Source organism: Neomonachus schauinslandi, chromosome 1, assembly GCF_002201575.2.
Source record: "Neomonachus schauinslandi chromosome 1, ASM220157v2, whole genome shotgun sequence".
Taxonomy (NCBI): domain Eukaryota; kingdom Metazoa; phylum Chordata; class Mammalia; order Carnivora; family Phocidae; genus Neomonachus; species Neomonachus schauinslandi.
Genome location: NC_058403.1, coordinates 81,374,794 through 81,395,844, shown reverse-complemented (window position 1 = coordinate 81,395,844; position 21,051 = coordinate 81,374,794). Strand labels below are relative to the sequence as shown.

Below are 21,051 nucleotides of genomic sequence, written 5' to 3'. Positions count from 1 at the left end.
ACGGGTGGACGAGCCGAGGGAGGAGGAGCGGAGGGCGGGGGCGGCAGGCGGCCTGAGGCCCCTGCTCCGGCGCGCTGTCCACCTCACGCCCGGCGGCGCGCCCCGCGCTCCTGCCTCCGCGCCCACCTCTCCCCGCCCCCGGCAGCGCGCACGCGCCCGAGCGCTGTCTGTTACCAGGTGGGGAAGCTGCGCCCCTTGCCTTGCGGGGAGCCCTCGGCGCGGCCCACGGAGAGGGTCGACTCACGGTGTGTCCTCGCAGCTTTTGGGGAGAGGAGACAGCGATTTAGGCGCTCCTGCTAGTGCCGGGGTTCTGAACGCCTGCCTCGACCCCCTCCTTGCCCGCCAGGTGCCTGCAGAGCGGCCCAGGCGAGGAGGGGGCTGACTGGGAGAGGTGCAGCCATCCTGCCGGGGAGGCTGCTCGCACCGTCGCCCCTGCCCCAGGGGTCGTCTCAGCGGGAATCAGCGTGCACTGGATGCACCCGCACTCGGAGCCGGGGGCGCGGGCTGTGCGCGGATAGGGCTGGGCACGCATGTGCGCACACGCATCTCCACCGTGTGGGCCTTTTCCTTTGTGCAGCTACTCCAGGGCGCCACCGCTCCGTCTGCCACTGTCAGGCGCGCCAAGGCTCCGTCCTAACAAGGCTCTGGCACAAGCGCCACGCGGGGCCCTCCTCCCTGTCAGCCCCGGGAGCGTCTTCTCTGGGCCGCTCTCCCGCGGCAATCGATGTCCCGCAGCTTCCTCACGTGGCCCTAGATACTACCTGACAGGCAGCGAAAGCCAACCCCATTCCGCAGAACTCCACAGCCAAAGCCTAAGCAAACGCGAATCTGGTCAGGTTGTTCCTCAATCCATTCTACCACGGGGGACCCTGAGTATCTGGTCGCAAGACTGCCAGGACCGTCACAGCTTCTAAGCCAAGGCCAGGAAGCTCAGCTTTCCTCTTTGACATGTAAAACGCCAGACCGCCAACACTCCGGATCTAATCTCTAATAGTAGCCAGTCATCCCAGGGGCATGAGGACATTTTTAAATGCTTTCGGTAACAGTCGTGGGCTGTGGTTAAGAGACGTTACTCCACAAGCAACCTGAGATTCCCGTGGAGGGTTACTCTGTCCTGTGAGGTGCGGGCTGTGCACTCTGCCTGCACAAGTAGAGCAATCGTTTTCATAGCACCCACTTGAAGAAGAGTCAGAAAAGGGTGAAAGACAAAAAGAAGTAAGACAGCTTTGGACCGCGTTTCCGGGGTGGTTTCTCAGCCTACTCAAGAGTCACAAGTATTGTTGAGGAACCAAATGAAGTGTTTCTTGATCATAGTAGTCGGAACCCTGGTGCCCAGTCAGAGCCAATTGTGAGTTTCGATCACTAGAAACAAGAGCATTGCCGAGGAGGCAAATGATGTGCAGCGTTCTGGCCTTTGCAGATCCGGTGACCTCAAGCTTCCTGGACAGGTCCTTATGTGTGAAAATCATGAAAAGGAGGGAGAGGAAGAGAAGGCAGAAGAAACTGATAAATAGGGATGAGGGAGAAAAGGAAAGGCATAGAAAAGAAATCACACTCAGAGTCTTGCTCTCCTTTCCCACATCTGTACCTTCACAATCTTCAAAGGTCTCCATGGAGGGGCGGCTGGGAGGCTGTCCTTAAGCATCTGCCTTCAGCTGAGGTCATGATCCCAGGGCCCTGGGATCAAGCCCCACATGGGCCTCCTTGCTCAGTGAGAAGCCTGCTTCTCCCTCTCCCACTCCCCCTGCTTGTGTTCACTTTCTTTCTGTGTCTCTCTCTGTGTCAAATAAATAAAATCTTAAAAAAAAAAAAAAAAAGGTTTCCATGGAAAATAATTGGCTGAATATGGCAAGATGTAGCAGGCAGTACCTGTCCTCAGAAACCAATTCTGTCCCCCCATCTCTAACACGTGCTCTTCCAGGGCCCCAACTGCTTTACCTGGGCTATGAGGAGGTGGGTCTGTGGTCTCCAAGTTTCCTTTTCCAGTTCTGAAATCCTGTCATTGTAACTAAGAAGATATGCTCGCTTAGTGTGCAATAACCCATACATCCCCTTGCCCCCCTCCCAGGAAAACAAATGGTCATTGTCTCCATTGCTTTTGTGACTATGAACAATCCTATTGTCTTCTCTTCTTCCCCTCCATCCTCCTCTTTTCTGTGCCTCCTTTTCTCCTTCCTAATTCTGATATATTTCCTGTCTCTGACAAATCACATTGCTCCAATATCTGACAAAATCAAGGAACAAGCCAGAATAGCCTGCCTCCTCCAGTGAGTCAATTAGCCACCAGTCACATCCGTTGAACATCTGCCATATGCCCAGGGTTGTGATAGGTAGTGTCAAGTACAGCAACTGCCACCACCATATACTAAGTGACTACCCTGCCTGGTGCAATGGTAGGCATTTCATAGACATCGTTTAAGCCTCACAACAACCCTTTAAGGGCTTTGGTCTCATTTTACGATGTTGCTAGTACAAAGATGAAACTGAATATTACTAATCTTATGAATCTAGACCAGTCTCTGCCTTCAAGTAAAGCTTTGCCTAAGCTTGGAAAGAGAAACCTCCTCCAAGCACTGCCACAGTAGATTCCACCTCTGTTGGTGAACTCTCAGCACAATGAAGAGTAAGAAAGGACCCACTTTGAGTGACCCAGATGAGGGTGAGGGATGCCTGGGCATCACACGGTCACCCAGTTGAGTCTAGATCCATGGTTTTCAAACTAACAGAATCACCTAAAATACAGGTTTGTTGGTTGGTTTGTTTTTAATATGGATTCCTGGTCCCCACCTCCAGAGATCTGACTCAGTAATGTGGAATGGAACCCAATAATTTGCATTTCTACCAGGTCCCCAGGAAAACTGATGCTGCTGGTCTTGGGACTACACTTTGAGCACAACTGGCCTAGAGCAGGGCTCTTCAAACTTCTTAGACTGCAAACCACAGTACAATATAAAATTTACATCATGACACAGTAGACATACATACACATAATGAAAACAAAAGTTGTATGAACAATTTCTTTTCCCTTACTACATGTGAAGCCCTAAAATACTTTCTATTCAATTTCATTTTTAAAAAACAACGGCCAAATTGGGGAAATTTGCATTTGGAAAGTAGGGTATTCAGTTATGTAAGAAAATGTCCTTATTCTTTTAGAGATGTATGCTGACGTTTTTAGGGATGAAACATCATTGTCTGTAATTTAAACTACCTTAGCAAGGAGAATAAATGAGATAAATACTGGGAAATGTTCATAACTGTTAAATCAAGGTGGTATATGGGTTGTTTTGCTACTTATTCTCTCCACTTTTATGCATGTTTAAATATTTTTCAAAATAAAAAGTTTTTTAGAATGATTGTTTGGACCTACTCAGCTGCTTGTATGACCCATTAAGGAGTTGCTCCCAGCAGTTTGAAAAGCTCTGTGCTAAGGCAGAGCAGAGGAAAACAGAAGAGGAAGAGAGATGGTAGAGATAAGGGAGGGAGGGTGGGGAGAAGGTGACAGGAGATGGAGGATAAGGGAGGTAGAAGTGCACTGTGGGAGGGGGTAGGGGTCACCACAAATGCCTCAGGATAATGCCCCTCTAAAGGGCCTCTTTCTCCACATCCCACTCTGTTTTCACTGTCCTTTCTGCATTGGACCCTGGGCTACTTGGCAAGGAAAATACCTTATTCACTTCTGTAAACCCCACAGTTCCCGGACCAAGCCCAGAATTAGAGAATAGCCATCGGTCAAAGCCTCTCATTTCACAGAAGCCTTGCAACTGCCTCAATGTTGCAGCGTTGCCTCTTTCCCCCAGTGCTGCCTGGTAGGACAAGCCTCTCTGCACCAGGAGTCCACTGTTCTCGTACATAAGACCATATTCTTGTCTAAGGAGTCACACCATGTGCCGTCTAGTGCACAGCTGACTGGATAGGTGAACCCAAGAGAGTGAAAAAGTCACCTGGGCTCACACCATCCCGACAGTCATTCCACTGTCACCTTGTGTTTCCCGAAATCAGCTGCCCCTGGCACAGGGGAGCATGTGAGTACGCAAGTGCGTATATTTGGAGGGGACGACACACCTACCTCTACCTCTGTATTTTCACTCTCCTCCCCCATATACGTCCTTTCCCAAATTTAATCTATTGTCAAAATAATGTATTTTCTTTGCAGAACATATTAGCAAAGCACAGAAAGCTGAAAGACGAGGTAGGAAAAAGGAGAATTGATCATAATTCCATTACCCATAGGCAAAACCACTTGGAATTTTAAAGAGTATCCAATGTATTATTTTCATTAATAGACTATTTATTAGGGCAGTTTTAGGCTTCCAAAAAAATTGAGTGGAAAGTACTAAAAATTCCCATAAGCCCACTCTCTCAAAACAGTTTCTCATATTATTAACATCCTTTATTTGTGTGGCATGTGTGTTACAATTGATGAACCGATATGGATACATTATTAACTAAAGTCTATACATTAAGGTTCACTCTTTGTGTTGTACTATTCTATGGGTTTTTTACTAATGCATAATGTCATGTATGTATCCACCATTACAGTTATCATACAGAATAGTTTCATTGCCTTAAAAATCTTCTATGCTCCACCAATTCATCCTCCCTTCCCCTCAAATTTGGAGCAACCACTAATCTTTTTACTGTCTCCATAGTTTCACCTTTCCCAGAATGTCATATAGTTGGAATCATGCAGTATGTAGCCATCTCAGACTGGCTGCCCTCACTTAGCAATATGTATTTAAGTTCCTTCTGTGTCTTTTTATGGCTTGTTAACTTGTTTCTTTCTATCACTGAGTAATATTCTTTACAGTCTGTTGTGTAGAGGCATCTGTTTATCCATTCACCTACTGAAGGACATCTAGGTTGTTTTCAGTTAGAGGCAATTATGAATAAAACTGCTATAAATATTGTGCATAGGTTTTTAGGTGGGCTTAAATTTTTAAATCATTTGGGTAAATACCTATGAATGCAATTGCTCAATTGTGTGGTAAGACTATGTTTACCTTTGTAAGAAACTACAAACTGTCTTGTAAAACCATGTACATACCCAGCAACAGTGAATGAGAGTTCTTCTTGGTGCACATCCTAACCAGAATTTGGTGTTGTCAGCGTTTTGGATTTTGGCCATTCTGATAGATATTAGTGTTATCTCATAGCAGTTTAAATTTGCAACTCCTAATGATATATGATGGTAAGCAACCTTTTGTATGCTTATCTGTATATCTTCTTTGGTGAGGTATCTGCCCCCTTCTTAATTAAGTTGTTTGTTTTCTTATTGTTGAGTTTCAAGAGTTTTTTGTATATTTTGGACAGAAGTCCTTTATCAAATATAGGTTTTGCAGATATTTTCTCCCAGTCTGTGGCTTGTCTTTTCATTCTCTTAACAATGTCTTTTGCAGAGCAAAAGTTTTTAATTTTAATGAAGAACAATTTATCGATTTTTTCTTTTATGGATCATGCATTTGGTGTTATATCTAAAACTCATTACCAAACCCAAGGTCACCTGGATTTTCTCTTATATTTTCTTCTAGAAGCTCTATAGTTTTGTGTTTTACATTTAGGTCTATATCCATTTTTAGTCAATTTCTGTGAAAAATGTAAGGTTAGTGTCTAGATTCATTATATCGCCTATAGATGCCTAGTTTTTCCAGCACCACTTGTTGAAAAGACTATCTTTTTTTCCATTGAATTTCCATTGCTCTTTGTCAAAGATCAGTTGACTATACTTGTGTGGGATTATATCAGGGCATTTTATTCTGTTCAACTGATCTATTTGTCTATTCTTTCACTAACATCATACTGTCTTGATTACTGGATAAGAATGGCTATGGTTGAGGCACCTGGGTGGCTCAGTCGTTAAGCGTCTGCCTTCGGCTCAGGTCATGATCCCAGGGTCCTGGGATCGAGCCCCGCAACGGGCTCCCTGCTCTGCGGGGAGCCTGCTTCTCCCTCTCCCCCTCCCCCTGCTTGTGTTACCTCTCTCGCTGTGTCTCTCTCTGCCAAATAAATAAAATCTTAAAAAAAAAAAAAAAAGAATGTCTATGGTTGGGGCGGGCTGGGTGGCTCAGTCGGTTAAACATCTGCCTTCAGCTTAGGTCATGATTCTGGAGTCCTGGGATCAAGCCCTCCATTGAGCTTGGAGCTGAGTCTGGAGCAGGAAGCCTGCTTCTCCCTCTCTGCCCTTCCCCCCTGCTCATGCTTGCTTGCTCTCTCTCTCTCGTGTACTGTCTCTCTCAAATAAATAAATAAAATCTTAAAAAAAAAAAAGACTGTCTATGGTCACTATGTATGTGTATATAACCGATATATGTGTGTTTTATTAGATTTTGTTATCAGTGTTATACTCACTTCATAAATAGAATTTGGAAGGTTTCCTTACTTCTGTGCCCAGGATAGAATCAATAGCAACCAACGCGTCTGTTCCTTAAAGTTTGTCAGTAAAATTTTCCCATGAAATAACATAGTCCTGGTGCTTTTGTGGATGGAGTTGTGGGAAAATACAGTATTTTCTTTTCTTTTTTTTTAAGATTTTATTTATTTATTTGACAGAGAGAGAGATAGCGAGAGCAGGAACAGAAGCAGGGGGAGTGGGAGAGGGAGAAGCAGGCTTCCCGTGGAGCAGGGAGCCCGATGTGGGACTCGATCCCAGGACCGTGGGACCATGACCTGAGCCGAAGGCAGACGCTTAACGACTGAGCCACCCAGGCGCCCTATTTTCAACATCTATTTATTTTATGGTAAACAGTCTACTTACTATCTTTTCTGGGATGTTTTGATAAATTATATTTTCTCGAAATTTCATCTGTTTCATCTGGGTTTTCAAATGTATTACATAGAGGTGAGTAATGTGATCCCATACAATTCTATTAATTTTTTGCTTCTGTAATTATTTCCCCTTATTTTTTTTAAAGACTTTATTTATTTATTTGAGAGTGAGAATGAGAGAGAGAGAGAGAGCATGAGAGAAGGGTCAGAGGGAGAAGCAGACTCCCTGCCGAACAGGGAGCCTGATTTCCCCTTATTTTTATTTCGATTGTACTTCCTCTGTCTAGCCAGCTGTCTTTTCTATTGTTATTTTTCATATATTTATTAGTATTCCCATTTCTATTTTCTAATTTATGAATTGCTTCTTTTATCCTTCCACACAACCCACCACATGGGTGTTTATAGCAGTTATATTCATAATTGCCAAAATTGGAAGCAACCAATATGCCCTTCAGTAGGTGAATGGATAAGTAAACTGTGGTACATCAAGACAATGGAATATTATTCAGCACTAGAAAGAAATGAGCTACCAAGCCATGAAAAGACATGGAGGAAACTTAAATGCATATTGCTATGTGAAAGAAGTAATCTGAAAGAAGTGATTACTTAGTGAAAGCAGTAAACAGCTACTGTACGATTCCAACTATATGACATTCTGGAAAAGGCAAAACTATGGACACATTTAAAAAGATCAGTGGTTGCCACGGGTTATAGGGGAAAGAGGAATGAATAGGCAGAGCACAGAGGATTTTTTGGGCAGTAAAACTACTTTCATGATATTACAATTGTGAACATACATCGTTAAAACTTCGTCTGAACTCATAAAATTACACCAAGAATAAACTCAAACAAACTATAGACTTTCAGTGATAATGATGTGTCACTGTAGGTTCATCTGTTGTAACAAATGTATCACTCTGGTGGGGGATGTTGATAATGGGGAAGGCTGTGCATGGGTGGGGGTTGGGGGGTACATGGGAAACCTCAGTATCTTCTGCTCAATTTTGCTATGAACCTAAAACTGCTGTAAAAAAGTCTACAGACTTGCAACTAGAAAATGAATAAGTTCTGGAGATCTAATGCCCAGCATAGTGGCTATAGTTAACAACACCGTATTATATACCTCAAAGTTGCTAAGAGATTAGATCTTAAATCTCATTATGCACAAAAAATAATTATGTGACTTGATAGAGGTGTTAGCTGACGCTATGGTGGTAATCATATTGCAATATATAAATGTGTCAAATCAACACATTGTACGCCTTAAACAATGTGATATGTCATTTATATCTCAGTTTTTTAAAATACCATTATAGAAAAAATCAAGTCTATTTAAAAATTGTATAATTTCGGTTTTGAGATGATTAGGAGGACTTTCTTAATATATGTTTTTCACGTTCTTGAAAACATTAAATTTTGTATTCTTCTTAGCCCACATCCCTTTATATTCTAAGACAGCTCCCTTCCCTTCTTCCCCTCAGAGCCTCTAAAAATTAAAGGTCATGAAGGGTTCCTAGCCCTAGAGCCCACGAGAGAGAAAAGCCCACGGACCACAGGAGGACACACCTATCCGACATCCAAGGGCCTAACGAGGCTGAGGCCAGAGCCCACACCTCCCCAGCGGCAGACAACCTAAAGGGCGGAGGAAACCGATTGGCCAATCGCAACCACTGTAGCTCAGCTCTGTTCTTTGATTGGCTTTAGCGGGGACGCCCCCCCCCCCCCCGAATTCCTTGCTTGGATTGGTCTAGTTCTTGCTTCTGACCTGGACGGTGGCCAGGGGAGGACAAGAGACTTCCAGACGGAATGGAGGGATGATTTGGGTAACATCTGAAACGCAGTCGCCCATCAGCAAGCAACCGGGGTCCCGGGACGTGGCGGCGGCCTCTGTGGTCTCGGTGTTGCTGATGGCGACCGAGAGGAACCGGTGGGAGCGCCTCCCGAGCCCGCTGCTGCCGCCGAGGTAACGGTTGCGGTCTGGCTCAGGGGTGGGGGATGTTTGGCCTGCCAGCGCAGAGAGAGGGGAGGAGGCGGAGGAGGACCAGAGGAAAGAATCTGCGAGACCCGGGGTTCTGCTTTCAGTCCCACCCCCGAAAGGGAGTCGTTTTACACCCAGCCCTTCCCTTTCTTTCCCGTCCCTACGTTCACCCTTCAGCCCGCCTTTTGCCTCAGTTTCTCTAGTGGGGGGCGGGGAGGTGGAGGACAGTGGAGCTGGGCTTGCCATTCTCCATGCTCCCCTCGCCGTAGAGTTGCCAGATTTGGCAATAGAAATGTAAGAGGAGGGGGGCCTGGATTGCTCAGTCGGTTAAGCGTCTGCCTTTCGCTCAGGTCGTGATCCAGGGTCTGGGGATGGAGCCCCGCCTTGGGCTCCCTGCTCGGCGGGGAGTCTGCTTCTCCCTCTCTCGCCCTCTGCCCCTCCCCCAGCGTGTGCTCTCGCTCACGCGCGCTCTCTCTCTCAAATAAATAAAATCTTTTTTTTTAATACAAGATGCTAGTTAAATTTAAATTTCAGATAAACAATAATTTTTTAGTATAACTATGTCCCTAATATAAAGAGAAATTTAAATATAAAACATTATTTGTTATTTGTCTGAAATCGAACTGGGTGTGTTGTTTTTTATCTGGCAACCCTAGTCTAGAATAACACTTGGACACCTCCTAACCATTTACAGCCTGCTTAGGGACACAGCAGTCCCTGTGTGGAGAGTGTTGTTGTAATCCATGTTCTGATGAAATCCGAAGAGACTCGCCTAACCTTATGCAACTAGTGGGTAATAAGGCCAGGACACCTTAAAAACCCATTTCAGTTCTGCTGTCCTTCATCAGGAGAAGACTCCTGGGGAGTTCTTTCTTATTGTTGGAATAAATCCAGTTAACAAAAGCAAACTTACCTTTCAGAGGGCTGGAGAGTTCTCCTCTGTAACATTTACTTTATATTTTAGGGAAGAAATAACTGTATTAAACTGTCAAGGAATATAGCTCTTTGATGATGAAAGTATATTTTATAATTAATAAACAATGTCATATCATTTGGCTTTGATGTCAGCAGACAAGGTTATGTTCATATGTATTGCAGGAGATTCATACATCACTATGAAGGTAGGGATTAAGGCAGTATATCCTATAGAGGCTAAGAGCTCAAATTCTGGAATGAAACACACCTGGGTTCAAAGCCTAGTTCCACCACTTTGATGGCAGTAGGCAAGTTACATAATATCTCAGTTTCCTCTTCTTTAAAATATAGATGATAGGGGCGCCTGGGTGGCTCAGTCATTAAGCATCTGCCTTCGGCTCAGGTCATGATCCCGGGGTCCTGGGATCGAGACCCACATCGGGCTCTCTGCTCAGCAGAAAGCCTGCTTCTCCCTCCCCCACTCCCCCTGCTTGTGTTCCCTTTCTCGCTGTGTCTCTCTGTCAAATAAATAAATAAAATCTTTTAAAAAAATAAAAATAAAATAAAATAAAGATGATAATAATTGTATCCACTTCATAGGATTGTCAAGTGCCTGGGACATCGAAATTAATTTTAATTTTAATTTTTAGCTATTAATTTTAGCTATTATTAGCTATTACATTTGACCTTTAGTAAGTGTGAATGTTTGACATACTAAATGATTCTATAATTTTTTTTAAAGATTTTATTTATTTATTTGACAGAGACAGACACAGCGAGAGAGGGAACATAAGCAGGGGGAGTGGGAGAGGGAGAAGCAGGCTTCCCGCTGAGCAGAGAGCCCGATGTGGGGCTCGATCCCAGGACCCTGGGATCATGACCTGAGCTGAAGGCAGACGCTTGACAACTGAGCCACCCAGGCGCCCCTGATTCTATAATTTTTAATTTTTAAATTTTTATTTTAAGTTTTAAAAAGCCAAGCAATTAAAAATATTATGGATATCTGAGTTTCAGTGAAAAGAAATGTCCCGCTAAGCAAGGAGCCCGATGTGGGGCTCGATCCCAGGACCCTGGGATCATGACCTGAGCCTAAGGCAGACGCTTAATGACTGAGCCACCCAGGCGCCCCTCTAAAATACTTGTTTTAACCATTATTGAACAGTACATTTCTTTTTTTTTTTTTTAAGATTTTATTTATTTGAGAGAGAGGGAGAATGAGAGACAGAGAGCATGAGAGAAAGGAGGGTCAGTGGGAGAAGCAGACTCCTTGCTGAGCAGGGAGCCTGATGTGGGACTCGATCCCGGGACTCCAGGATCATGACCTGAGCCGAAGGCAGTCGCTTAACCAACTGAGCCACCCAGGCGCCCTGAACAGTACATTTCTTTTCACTGAAACTCAGATATCCTGGGATCATGACCTGAGCCACCCAGGCACCCCAAGCCTTGTAGAATTTTATATTTCTTTGCATATTGTTTTATTTTCTTAGTGTTTACAGTATTAAAATCATTTACTTGCAGCTGCACCTGGGTGACTCGGTTGGTTAAGGTCCGACTCTTGATTTCAGCTCAGGTTATATCTCAGGGTTGTGAGATCAAGCCCTGCAGAGGGCTCTGCTGCTGAGTGTGGAGCCTGCCTAAGATTCCTCTCCCTCTCCCTCCGGTCCCCCTCTCCCCTCCACATGCCTGCTCCCTATTGCGCTCGCTCTCTAAAACAAAACAAAACAGTTTACTTGCAGACTATTCCCTAAAATTCCTCTTGGGAATTTTTTGCAGTTTTTCTTCAAAAACCTACAAAACTTTTCCATCACCTAAGGAGGAATGTGGAATTATGAAGATTGAAGTTCTAATCTTAGCAACTACTGTTTACTACCCCAAGTGATTATAAACAAGTCACTTATCATATCTGATCCTTGATTATTTGTAAAATCATAACAAAAACTTGATTCCGCACACCCGAGGGTTATAAATGCTGTCAGTTATTACTAGCTATTTGTCCACCAGAGAAAACTGCAACCATGGATGAATCCAACTATTTGTCTTCTTTGTGCCTGCATCAAGCTTCATAGAAGAGCTTGAGAAACTTGTGCACTGAGAACACTTGACACTAAAAGAAATTTTTGGTAGTCGACTTCACCTGGGCATTCAGCACCTCATTCTTTCAATTTATACAATTGCTGTTTCAGATTCTCTTCACTCTTTGCAAACCTCTGACATCCCTTACAAGCCGCCCTCAGCAAATGATCTCAGTGTTAGGGAGGAAATAGAATACCTGAGTTCTGAGCTTCCTGCCAGCAAACATTAGTGTTTCCATCCCACTAGCAGTGTTGTCCTTGTCATATCATAGTTCAGTTTGGAGTCCCGTAGTCCCATGGTAGTTTAGTAGAGCACAGGCTCTTAAGCATTTTTCCTAAAAATGATATTGTCCCATTCACTAGGGACTGTGTTGTCCTTCCTCTTCCTAGGTTGTGGGACTGCACATCACACTGGCTTCTTACTCCACCTGTCAGGCCACCCAGAGTTTGAGGCTGAAAATCACACACACACATCATTCAGCAACACACTGATCAATTTCCCCTCTGAGAGCTTCAGCTGGTGAAATTTTCTGCCGGGAAGTTCTGGGTTTCATCCTCAAGGAGAAAGCTGGGACCAGTGCTTTCAAAATTCAGACATGACATAAGGTATAGAATGCTTTTCTGTTTCCTCAATTATCATGTTTTTGTGAAGCCTCATTTAAACCTGCTTTTCTGTCTTCGACAGCATTTTCTGCAGATGTGTTTTATTACCAAGTAGAGCTTTGCATTCATAAAGGCTAAATATAACTTAACTATTCCCCTAATGTTATAAAAATGGGTCCCACCCACACACTAGGTCTTCCTGTACCCTGTGCTGATCCCTTCCAATGTATTTTGCTTGCTTCTCCTCATGGTTCACTAGGCTGTGTCCTCCATATCTGTAGCCACTTCCTTGGACACTGGGACTAAAGATACTGTGGCCCCAGCTGACACCGGCTGGCTGGCTCATGGTTTCTCCTTCTAACTCACACCCTGGGGACTCAGATGCCCTTGAGTTCCCATGATTTATTGTTGAGTTATTTCCTATTCTCTTTACCATCCTCTGATGGAAGTGTTGGTTTACCTAGAACCTTAAGCACCCCATAGAATCATGGATCCGAGCACAGGAAGGACGATGACAGGTACTCATCCTGGCTGCCTCGTACATGTGTTGCAGCCCCCAATCCCACCGTTTAGCATCCTCACTAAGTTGTTGCCCAACCTCTTTCTAACACTTCAGGAAGCTGGAAATCCATCACCTCCTGAAAGTAGCTTAGTATAGTTTCAGTTAGCTGTCCATTAGAAAGTTCTTCCCTCTAAACAGAGCCAAAATATGTGCTTTCCCAAATAGCCCTCATAATTTTTCCCCAGGTTAATTTTGATCTTCGGTGCACAAGGAAAAAAAAATCTCACCTAGTCAACCCTTTTTTATTTAAAATTGTTAATTTCTAGATTCATTTAATAAATTCTGATTTAAGTGCCTTTTCTGTCATCTCTCATCTTCTAGTAAATGAAAACATATCTACGTATTTCGCACAAGAGATTCTTGGGCTTGAACAAACTTTTCACTTTACCTTCCTCTTTTTAAAATTAATAATTGGCATTGATACAGCTTCAGATTAAAGTACTTAAATTTAGCAGAGCTGGAGCTCCTGGATAAATCAAAGGCCTCACACTCAACTGCCTGCAGGGGGCTGGCCCAGTGACATAAGTGAGTAAAAAAGTTAAGAAAAATAAGGAGAGGTAGAGATCCAGGGATGTGCAGTGCATATGCCCATCTAAAGCAGGCAGCCATTCGCTAGTTGCCACCAGAGGATAAGGAACAGGGTTACAATCTACTGATTTTTCAAGTGAAGGGGGAAATTTGGATCTGCATATGAAATTTCCTCAGAAAACATCTAATTCAGATTTCAAACACTGTGCAAAACCAAGAAGACAAAGGAGCTGCCAGTTTAAGACCTCTCTTGTTTCTCTTCTATAAATTATAAATGTTAGTAGGCTTCATATTTGTATTTTGAATTTTTAATAACTTTTAATTTGAAATGTTTTTGGACTTACAGAAAAGTTACAAAAGTGGACAAAGAATTCCAATATTCTTTACCTAGATTTCTTAAATGTTACTGTTCATAACACATTTATTTTATTCTCTGTATATAAATACAGTTGCACATATCATATACTCACATAATGTTTTTCTGAAGCATTTGGCAGTAAGTTACTGACATTATGCCTCTTTACGCCTTAATATTTCGGCATGTGTTATCTAGAAATAAGAGCATTGTCTTACATCATAACACAATTATCAAAATCAAAAAATAACAGATGCAATATTGTTATTTAGATTTCACCAATTGTCCAACTACTGAACGTTTTACCAAAACAAAAAAATGGTTTACTGGTCCAGAATCACATACAGCATCACATGTTGGATTTAATTGTTATGTCTCTTTGGCCTCCTTCATTCTGGAACAGCTCCTCAGTCTTTGTCTTCCATGATTTTAATAGGTTAGATGATGAAGTGATTTTTGGCATTCATGAGTGTATCCATAATAGAGATCTCTGCATGTACTAAAAATACATGAGTAGAGGATGGTGCCAATAATTGAGAGTGGAGGCCAGGTTTTTTATAGAACATCCCTCCATTGTTGTTTTTGTTGTTGTTTTTCCAGTACTTCTTCACACATAGATTCAGGCTATCCATTTGGGGAAGAAACGCACAGAAGTGATGTGTTTGTCTCAGTGCGTCGTATCAGGAGGCTGGGCAGGCTGCACTCTCAAGCATGTTGCCCTGGAGGTGGCTCAATCCCACAGAAGAACTCTGAGATCAGTGTAGTCAATCCAGCGGCCAGCACAGTGTATTTACATCTGTACCCTCAGTCATTGCTTAATGGCGTCTGCCCGGGGAACATAAATCCTCAGATACTTCAGGTTTTACAAAAGTGAAGAATAGCTTAAGATTTGGTGTAAAGAACCTTCAGAACCTTCTTTTTAATTATTGTCCATATGCAAGCATAGAGTTTTTGTTTCAAATTAAACAGGAACTAGTTTGCAGATACGTTTTGCAGGGCTCTATCTCACCAGACGGAGAAAATAAAGCTTTCTTTTCTTTAAGGTAGACAGAATCCATGCCCTTTGTGTTATTAAGTCTAAATGCAATTTTGCAGCATGAAAACTGCAATGATCTGTAATTAGTTGGGACTCTTCATAGTTTGTGACATATCTGTTGCATGTTATCTGTTTTCAAAACTCACTGCTATTAGCTATGGAAGCTTTTCTTAACAAAGCTGTAGGCTTTATGAAGATCAAGGTTGTATGTCATAGTTTCCTATTGGAAAGATTTCATTTTTTTTTAATTTTTTTTTATTAACATATAATGTATTACTTGTTTCAGGGGTACAGGTCTGTGATTCATCAGTGTTATATAATACCCAGTGCTCATTACAACACATACCCTCCCCAATGTCCATCACCCAATTACCCCATCCCCCCAACCCCTTTAGTTTTAAAGTAAGTGATAATCAGTGAATACATAACAGAACAATTTGCCTACTTATAGGCAAAATCAGAACTTGTTTCCCTACTTACATGTCCTGCACATAGAAGAATAATGCAGGAAATGTTTGTCTGGGTTCTTTGAATATCTAACTGGTATCTCTAGGAAACTGAGGATCCCAAATTTGTAAAGGCACAAAAATCTAATTAAAAATGAGACACTGAAAGGGATTTTATCATGAAGCAGTTTGATAATTCTGTAAACTTAGAAGTGATTCTGTGTTAAAAGAATCACTGCTTAGGGAAGGATGAAGCGGGGGAAATCGGAGGGGGAGACGAACCGGGGGAGACGAACCGGGGGAGACGAACCATGAGAGACAATGGACTCTGAAAAACAAACTGAGGGTTCTAGAGGGGAGGGGGGTGGGAAGATGGGTTGGCCTGGTGATGGGTATTAAAGAGGGCATGTTCTGCATGGAGCACTGAGTGTTATACACAAACAATGAATCATGGAACACTACATCTAAAACTAATGATGTACTGTATGGTGATTAACATAACAATAAAAAAGATTTAAAAAAAAAAAAAGAATCACTGCTTAAAAGCTGTTTGTGGACCAGAATCTGAAACTAAATATGAGCAGTTCAGCATTTAGCTGTGTGCTTCAGAAATTGCTTGGTAGAACCTGTTTTTCTACAACATAATAATTTAAGCTTTGACTTTTAGATCCAAACAGCAATCCTGGCACTTGACTACCGTATGGAAACAACTTGTTATGACTGCATTGTGGAAATGGTGTTCAAAATGAAACGCACACATACAAGCTGAAATAGCACTTATAGCTGTTGGTATTGCAGGGAGAGCATTCAATATGTTAAATACAAGATATCTTTGTAAGTATCACCATATTTTTCAGAGGGCATTTTTACACTAGTGATATTTGAGGTATGAGAGGGAAAATAATTACCTGTTTAAGCCAATTGCCATGCATGAATATCTAGACATGATACTAAGACTTTCCTTTAATAAACTTTATATTTTAGGACAGTTTTAGGTTCACAGAAAAATTGAGAAGATAGTTCAGAAGATTTCCATATACCTTCACCAGTTTCCCATATTATTAACATCTTACATTAATATGGTACATTTGTTAAGATTAATGAACCAACCAGGTGGCGCCTGGGTGGCTCAGTCGTTAAGCATCTGCCTTCAGCTCAGTCATGATCCCAGGGGCCTGGGATCGAGCCCCACATCGGGCTCCCTGCTCCCCGGGAGGCCTGCTTCTCCCTCTGCTGCTCCCCTTGCTTGTGTTCCCTCTCTCCCTGCCTCTCTCTCTGTCAAATAAATAAATAAAATCTTAAAAAAAAAAAAAAATTAATGAACCAACCAACCTTGATTACAATATTATGAACTGAAGTCCAGAATTTACTCTGATTTTCTTAGTTTTTACCTAATGTCCTCTTTCTGTTCCAGGATCCCACCCAGGATACCACATTACATTTAATTGTCATGTCTCCTTAAGCTCCTCTTGGCTGTGATAGTTTCTTAAATTTTCCCTGTTTTTGATGACCTTGACAGTTTTTAGGAGTCAGAAATTATTGGTCAGATATTTAGTAGGATGTCCTTGTATTGGAATTTGATGTTTTTCTCAAGATTAGACTGAGGTTATGGGTTTTGGCGGGGGGGGAGGGGGTGGTGTGGAGACCACAGAGGTAAAGTGCCATTTTCATCTCATTATATTAAAGATTATTCTGTTGATGTTGACCTTGGTCCCCTGGCTGAGGTTGTGTTTGTTAGGTTTCTCCAGGTAAAGCTACTCTCCTCACACACCCCTTCCATACTGTATAGTCTTTGGAAGGAAGTCTCCATGCACAGCCTACACTTAAGTAAGACTTTTCTTTTAACTTTCCAAAATGGATCCAGATGCTTGTTTTGGATGAAGCAGATAAAAATGCTGAGTCCAGGGATTAAAGGTCAAATCCACAAGACCTACTAGAAAGTAAATACAAGTATTCAGGTGTGCACATGATTCATCTATAGCTGGCGGGTTGGGTCACTTGTTACAATGTAGCTGTGAAGTGCTATATTGTCCTTCCCCCTGCTGAAAGCAACTGTTTCCTACAATCTCTGTCTAGCTCCATTCTATAGTAAGACAGGGACGCTTGGTCTCAAACATTATTCCTCTATTATTATTATGAAAACTGTTATATCTACTTAATTGATATGTCAACATAATTAGTCGTCTCTCTTTATTTTTTTTTAAGGTTGGGTTGCTTTCTGCCTTAATGTCAATCAATATGTTGGAAGTTATCAAGAAGTTCAAATTCTGATGAAGAAGGAAGAATTGACCTATGAAACAGTCAATATTTTATAATATTTTTGAAAAGGGGTAATGTTTTTTTTGTTGATATACATAAAAATTATGGCCAGAATTTTTTTTTTTACCTTCTTACTTAAGCTCTGTACTAAAATTGCAGAAACTAGTATCATGCCTTCATATTTGTAAAAAGCCAGCAAAGTAAACACAAGAAGAAAATAACTATACCAGATAGTAGAAAAACTGAGATGAACCTCTTTCTTAAGTCCAGCATACTTTGTTCTAAGATTTGGGATGATAATATCTGTATTTAGGCCAAATTAATAGAATGAATTTCTAACTGGTCCCTTCCAATGATAGGATGAGAGTTAGAAATCAAATGGTTTTTTATTCTGACTCTGTTAGGAATTATCATTTTCCTTTCTGAAATACTGGAGGGAAGAAAATTGTATGTTCCTTGTGTCAAATGACGGACCACACATGCTGTTCTTCATCGGAACACAGCTCAAGGGTAGACTGGCTTCTGAGAAAACGCATGCCAGGAATTTCGGTATCTGATGTGATAAGAGTAGTTCTTCCCTAGTATTGTTAGTTAAGACACTGTTAACATCTAATTATTTCCTTAATAAACTGATGCAGGATCTAGTTACAATGTAGCTATAAAGTGCTGCCTTGTCTTTGCCCCCTGCTCAAAATAAAGCTGTTACCTTTCTAGCCCTGTCCGCCATGGTGCTTAGCAGCCAGGGATGCATGGTCTCAGACATGTTTACCAAGTAAAACACTGACTTGAGGGGCGCCTGGGTGGCTCAGTCATTAAGTGTCTGCCTTCGGCTCAGGTCATGATCCCAGGGTCCTGGGATCGAGCCCCGCATCGGGCTCCCTGCTCAGCGGGGAGTCTACTTCTTCCTCTCCCACTCCCCCTGCTTGTGTTCCCTCTCTCGCTGTGTCTCTGTCTGTCAAATAAATAAATAAAATCTTAAAAAAAAAAAATAAACACTGATTTGATGAATGACTCATGAGAATTAAGGCTTATTAATATTTTGCAGGTGGTGACAGAAAGAAAGAGACATTATCAAGAAGGAATTGAGATAAGGGATAAATCACATTTTGATTACTACCAACTTACTGGTATTTCAATTCTTTATTTAATTGTATTTATCTACCACAGTTGGTTTTGAGGGGAAGATTTTTAGCAGTCTTGGTCAGCTCTAGCTGTGTGAGGGAATGAAGACCACACTCTACAGTGAGCTCTATGATTTTTGTGTGGTTCAGGTTTTAAGGCCTGAAAGATGTACAGCATCTTTAAGGCCTTATTTTAAGGCCTGAAAGATGTACAGCAGGTGCTTTTTGAATCAGAATTTGAATGTCTACTATCATAATCTCGGGCTCATGATTTTTATAAACAACTAGTATCTATGGTTATAAACTATGAGCTGCCCACTACTTGTGAAAACTATATTCTCAGCTGACTATTTGTCATCTTCATTGAGTATTTGCTTTTATTCCGGTGAAATAAATTTATGTACTGTTGTCGAAGTGTGATTTTGTTAGCCAGACAACCTTTAAAATCAGGTGTATGAATGAGGAAAATAATCTTATCACCCAGTAACATGATAAGATGTATTTAAATTCTACTTGGGAAGATTCATGGTTGATCAGAACATAGTAGGATAATAAATGTGAAATGTAGCCCAGACTTTGGATTTTGTACAATTGATATTCAAAGGAAAAATCAATAATCCTGTTAGATCTGGTTGCCTTAGCTTACACATGAGTCTCTTTTTTTTTTTTTTTTTTTTGTCCTGTTACTCATATCTCATGCTTCCTTGATGATTCTTCTATAATTAGGATTTTGTAAGCATTTTCTGGTAGAAATTTACATTGACCCTGGCTTGGGTATAGTGGTTTTATTACTAAATAAATTGAATTATGTCTTGCTACTAATGTAAAAAGAACTTTGTTTCAAGAAATACAGTAGTCAACACAAATAGGTGATGAGGCAGCATTCCAAAATGGCATTGGCCTGGTTTCATGAGTGAAATAGCATATTGTTTGGATAAAGAGTGAGTCAGTTTTTCCATATTTGTTTTTCTCTTGTCCTGCTTATTTGATCTTTTAAATTGCTCCAGCCAAGACATTTTTGATTGGCCATATTATCTGTTTTAGTAGAGAGCTGCGGTGGTAAATATATCCCAGCCACTTGTGTTACAGTTTATGAGGTGAACTGAGCAGAAAGCAGTGATCAATATGGGTTACCATAACAGATTTTTGGAGCTTCCTTACACACACACACTGTAAAGAGTTTTAAGTCCTAGACCAGGTCTGTCCAATAGAACTTTCTGCAGTGATAGAAATATTCTATATCCGTGCTGCCCAACAAAGAAGTGACAGGCCACCATGTGACTATTGAAATGTGGTTAATGCAACTGATTAACTGTGTTTTCTATTTTATTTAATTTTAATTTCAATATCCACGTGTGGCTAGTGGCTATTATATTGGACAACATAGTCCAAACAATAGCCAACATTCTAGAGTTTATATTTGCAGTTGGTAGTTCCAAAAGTGTGTCAAAATGAATTATGTAATTGTTCTTTTTGTTTAGTCCCAGGTGTTTACATCTGTCCCAGGCCAACAACTGCTCTTGGATGGCCATCTTGGGTACGGGCTTTAATTTCACTACCACAAACACAACACTGCCATCTGCTTTATAAATAATAATGCTTAAGATGCCTAATAGAATCTAATTTTGAGCCAAAGGAATCCTTTTGCACTAACTACAAAAGAAACCTTTTCTTTTTCTCTAGATATTGCGATTAGCATCTAGTTGGAAGCACTTTACGTATAATCCTGGCAAGTAAACAGCCACTGATGCTTAACAAGTAGCTCATATTGTTAGTAGTTCCTGTCATCTTTATAAGCAATATTCTGATTAATAATTTTTTGTTGTTGTTCAGAATTGGCAGTGGAGGTTGATTTGGGAGGAAAGCTGTGGCCATAAACATTGAAGAAGACGAGCAGATTCTTCATGACATTGAGACTTTCTACAGCACCACAGTGGAGGAAATGCCAATGAATGTGGCTCACAGCACTCGCTCTTGTGGACTAGGTGATAACAACGTGCTTTGTGCTTTTTTCTTTGGGAATATTTGAAGCTTGTCTCAAAGCTCATAACAGATCGGAAATACAGATTTGGATAGTAATGCTACTCTTACTCATGAGCTCATATGAGGAAGGTCATTGGCTTTGTCTTCTTTAGAATTAGAATACTGAAGTTGGATATGAAAGGTGGGATTATAAAAATCATTCTTAGAAGTTTATTTCCTAGAGAGCTCATGCTCTGGGGAGAAGCAGACTCCCCACTGAGCACAGAGCCCGGCACGGGGCTTGATCCCAGGACCCCGAGATCATGACCTGAGCTGAAGTCAGACGCTCAAGAGACTGAGCCACCCAGGGGCCCTGCACCGGAGCCTTTTGCTAAGCACCAGCAACAATCATATCCTATGGCTGAATCCCAGAAAAATTGCCATATTGC

General features: G+C 41.7%; 1 long non-coding RNA gene and 2 other non-coding genes across 3 annotated transcripts; all 3 read left to right on the top strand.

Annotated features, from left to right (window-relative positions):
* Window positions 1–8,575: 8,575 nt before the first annotated feature.
* On the top strand, window positions 8,576–20,725 carry LOC110582529. Its single transcript, XR_002480446.1, has 4 exons — window positions 8,576–8,728; window positions 15,928–16,094; window positions 17,466–17,590; window positions 20,474–20,725. It is a non-coding gene; the product is annotated as an uncharacterized LOC110582529 (long non-coding RNA).
* Window positions 17,645–17,821, top strand: LOC123323248. Its single transcript, XR_006539301.1, has one exon. It is a non-coding gene; the product is annotated as a small nucleolar RNA SNORA81 (small nucleolar RNA).
* Window positions 18,152–18,282, top strand: LOC123327011. The gene has a single exon (XR_006541476.1). It is a non-coding gene; the product is annotated as a small nucleolar RNA SNORA63 (small nucleolar RNA).
* Window positions 20,726–21,051: the final 326 nt, after the last annotated feature.